This window comes from Pempheris klunzingeri, chromosome 12 (genome assembly GCF_042242105.1).
Source record: "Pempheris klunzingeri isolate RE-2024b chromosome 12, fPemKlu1.hap1, whole genome shotgun sequence".
NCBI classification, from domain to species: Eukaryota; Metazoa; Chordata; class Actinopteri; order Acropomatiformes; family Pempheridae; genus Pempheris; species Pempheris klunzingeri.
The window spans coordinates 296,226-300,899 of NC_092023.1; positions in this window are offsets into that span (position 1 = coordinate 296,226).

Consider the following 4,674-nt stretch of genomic DNA (forward strand, 5'->3'; position numbering starts at 1 on the left):
CCAACGAGGTCAAACAACAGGAAACAGGAAGGACAATGGGGGGGGGTTCAAATCTGAACTGACCTGAGGCTCCACGATGGGCTGACTGACCACCGCCTCGTAGATCTCCGTGTCTACGTTCTCAGTCCCACCCGGAGCCACTTTCACATCCGTCGCTATCAGACTGTTCTGCTTAGAAACATAAACACCAATCACACCAGGTCTGGTGGCTTTGAACTAAACTCAAACATCAAGCTGATGCATTCATGTGGAGAAAGAAATTATGGGAAAATTCAGATCCTAGCAAATTCTACAGAAGAGGGATGTCCACCTACGTGATCAGCCTGTGTGTGACCCTGTGTGTGACCCTGTGTGTGACCCTGTGTTTAACCCTGTGTGCGACCCTGTGTGCGACCCTGTGTGCGACCCTGTGTGCGACCCTGTGTGCGACCCTGTGTGTACTGTGTAACCCTGTGTTTAACCCTGTGTGCGACCCTGTGTGTGACCCTGTGTGCGACCCTGTGTGCGACCCTGTGTGCGACCCTGTGTGTACTGTGTAACCCTGTGTGTAACCCTGTGTGTAACCCTGTGTGTAACCCTGTGTGTAACCCTGTGTGTACTGTGTAACCCTGTGTGTAACCCTGTGTGTACTGTGTAACCCTGTGTGTACTGTGTAACCCTGTGTTTAACCCTGTGTGTACTGTGTAACCCTGTGTTTAACCCTGTGTGTAACCCTGTGTGTACTGTGTAACCCTGTGTTTAACCCTGTGTGTAACCCTGTGTGTACTGTGTAACCCTGTGTGTAACCCTGTGTGTACTGTGTGCTTTAGCGCCTCACCTTCTCCTTGCAGGCGGTGAAGTGGACTCTGACCCCGGGCGTCATGGCTTTGGGGTTTCCAAAGAAGGCGGCGAAGCTGAAGGTATATTTCTCCAGATCTTCCCTCTCGATGTAGCCGAAGGTCGGCTGAGGGTCAGACACAGAAACGACGAATCACCTGTGATCTGGGATCTGTTAATCTACACAAGTACAACATGTGACCTTGTGACATCATCAGTCACGCGATGAGAGCGGGTGGCGGCAGCCTTACCCCAATGAAAGAGATGATCCCCGTGGATCTGCCTGGAGGAGGCCTGAGGACACGAACAGACAGCAGGTCACAATCTGATCAACAGGTGCAAAACCACAGAAGAAGACGAACACAGGAAGTCCCGTGAAAGATACAGGAAGTGGCCAGGAACCACACATCCGGCAGGACTTACTTATCAAAGGTGCGTTTCCCCAGCAGGCCGAGAGCCTTGATGGTCTTGTTGGGCTCAGGTTTTGGGGCAGTGACGGGTTCCATCACAGGTGCAGGAGTGGGAGGCGACTCATCGGCGGGTTTTTTAGTTTCCCCTGGCGTCGACTCAGAGGGGGGGGCAGAAATCAACGCTTTGATCTGAATATGAGACAAAGGACAAAAAAACTGAAGACCTGGACCACATCTGACCCTACTGCGTGATTATTGCGTCCTGTAATAACCTCATTTCCTTCTTCTCAGACAAAATCACTAACATCCATCAGCAACTTATTCCTACCATACCTGCAAATTCCTGTTGTTCCTCCTTCTCAATCACTCTCAGTATTCACCCTAGCCTCTGTCTCTGAAATTGTTGAACTCATTAAAAAATCAAAAACCTCTACCTGCCGACTGGACCCCCTTCCTACTGTTCTTGTTAAAGCTGCTGCTCCTTCCCTGGCCCCTCTCATCACACACATAACCCACTCTTCCCTCACCACTAGAATTGTCCCCTCACCCCTTAAAACAGCTGCTGTCACTCCCACACTTAAGAAACCTTGTGCTGACCCGAACAACCACAATAATCTCCGTCCTATTTTCAATCTTCCATTCCTCTCCAAAATTCTTGAAAAAACTGTTGCATCTCAACTGCATTCTCATCTGTCTCACAATAATCTCTACAAACAATTTCAATCTGGTTTCCGCCCCCTTCACTCCACCGAAACAGCCTTACTAAAACTAACCAATGATCTTCTAGCTGCTGATTCTGGTCTGTTATCCATCCTCAAATTAAACAGCGATAAAACAGAAATGTTATTAATTGGCTCTAGATCCACTCTCAACAAATCTAACAGTTTCAGTGTTCCATTTGACCACCATCTCCCCCCTCCCCTCAGGTGAAGAGTCTGGGTGTCATCCTCGACAGCACACTCTCCTTCACATCACATATCAACAACACAACCCGGTCAGCCTACTTCCACCTCCGAAATATCAACCGCCTCCGCCCCTCCCTCACCCCTCACACCACCGCCATTCTGGTCCACAGTTTAGTCGCCTCCCGACTTGACTATTTGCAACTCCCTTCTGTTTGGTCTCCCCCAAAAATTCCTTCATAAACTTCAACTGATCCAGAACTCAGCAGCTCGCATCATTTCAAGGACACCATCCACTCATCACATCACACCCATCCTGCAACAGCTCCACTGGCTCCTCATCACACACTGCATCCAATACAAAATCCTACTCCACACATACAAAGTCATCCACAGCCTCTCCCCTCCATACCTCTCTGACCTCATTCACATTTCTGTACCTGCCCGCACCCTCCGATCCTCTTCCTCCGTCCATCTCTCTGTCCCCTCTGCTCGCCCCGTCACCATGGGGGGCCGAGCTTTCAGCCGCTCGGCTCCTCCCCAGTTATGGAACTCACTCCCCCCTGACCTCCGCAACACTGACTCCTTACCCCTCTTTAAAACCAGACTCAAAACTCATCTGTTCAAACTCTCCTACTCCCTCTGATCTTTTGCACTGTCTTTGTATTGTATTGTTTGTTTTTATGCACGTTTTATTTGTATTTTTGTAAGGTGACCTTGAGTGTCATGAAAGGCGCCCTTAAATAAAACGTATTATTATTATTATTATTGATCAGATTCAGTTTTAATGATCTGAATCAGTAACTAAAGTTACCAGATGAAGGAGCAGCAATAAGGTTTGGTGGAAAAAGGAAATACTGAAGTAAAATACAAGGACCTCAGAACTGCCACTATGTTTTCTGATTTATTTCATTTGTTGTCAACAATTAGATAAATCACCAACTATTCTGATAACCAATTAAGCGATTTGAGTCATTTTTTAAAAAGAAAAAACGTCGAAATGTCCTGATTTCAGCTTGTTAAATGTTAAAACACTTGTTTGCTAGTTAAATGTTTTCTGACTCGTTTTGTTCACGTGGTGTGATGTGTCAGCGTGTGTGATCGATTATCCCACTAGTTGCTGATCTTTTTATTCTGTCAGTCAAATAATCAATTCACGGTTGCAGCTTTAGGTAGATCACTACTACAGAAAACAAGACTCCAGATGTTACAACAGGTACAAGCACCGCATGTGGTTCTTGGGACCTGAAATCATATCAGGGACCTGTTGACAGGTGTCTAGCAGGTCTGGGTATTGATATTTAAGGTGGACTGATCAGACTCACCCACTCGGGCTGGTCGGGGGGAGGGTTGGGCATCGGCTCCTCCACAACAGGCTGCACACAGAGAGAGAAAAGCTTCAGTTACACCCCCAGCACCGGCAGCTCTGACCGGGCAACAGCACACACAGACGCCCGAGCTGCTCACCTCTCCCACCCAGCCGGGGGGCGGGTAGCCCGGGAAGCCCAGCGGAGGGACGCAGGCTGGGGGCGGGACAGAAGGTATGGGCACCGGTCCGTAGGGTGCGGGGTCCGGAGGAGGAATCCCGACACTAGGAGGTGGGGGCAGGTTTGGCGGTGGGATAGGGCCGGGTGGGACGGGCTCGGGTCCCCACGGCTCAGGAGGACCTTCCGGGCCCCAGCCAGGGTGCCCCCAGTCATCGCGTGGGTGCCTCCAGTCTTCCGGGTGAGGGGGTCTCCAGTCTTCCGGGTGAGGGGGTCTCCAGTCGTCCGGGTGAGGGGGTCTCCAGTCGTCCGGGTGAGGAGGCAGCCAGTCGTCCGGGTGAGGCCCCCAGCCCGGCGGCGGTGGTATTCTTGATCCCCAGTCGGGCGGCGGAGGGCCTCTCGGGCCCCATCCATCGGAGGGTGGTGGACCCCATCCTCCGGGCGGCGGTGGCCCCCATCCATCGGGCGGTGGCGGCCATCCACCAGGCGGCGGTGGCCCCCAACCTCCCGGCGGAGGAGGACTCCAGCCCGGTGGACCTATGTCGAACGGACGCCCGTCGTCGCCCGCGGGTCCCATGGGGGGCCGGGCCCGGGTCGGTCCGCGTCCGTGTCCCATTCCGACACACCGGGAAGCTAGATGCTAGCTGGCTAAGCTAAGCTAGCTAAGCTAAGTTATATGCCTACTACAAAGCACGATTTCAGGGCGAAACTCATCGGTGAAGTGGGCCGCTCTGCTTCCTTCAGCCCCGCGACTTCACATGGTGAAGACCAGCAGATATCTGAGATGTTTGAGATGTTTGAGATGTTTGAAGAAGAGTCGACGGTTTGAAGTTAAAGTCTGAACAGACTGCTGTTGTGTTGTGAGCTGCTGCTTCTTCTTCTACGCTCTGAAACTGCGGCCACCAAACATGTTCCAAGTCTCTACCGCCGCCAGCGGCCGGAGGACCAAACCCCCCTAGAGTGTTTCTGAGTTTAAACAGGTCCTGATTGGCTGAGAGGAGGAGGAGGAGGAGCAGGAGGAGGAGGAGGAGGGTGGTATTTCCGGACTGGTCTACGAGCTGT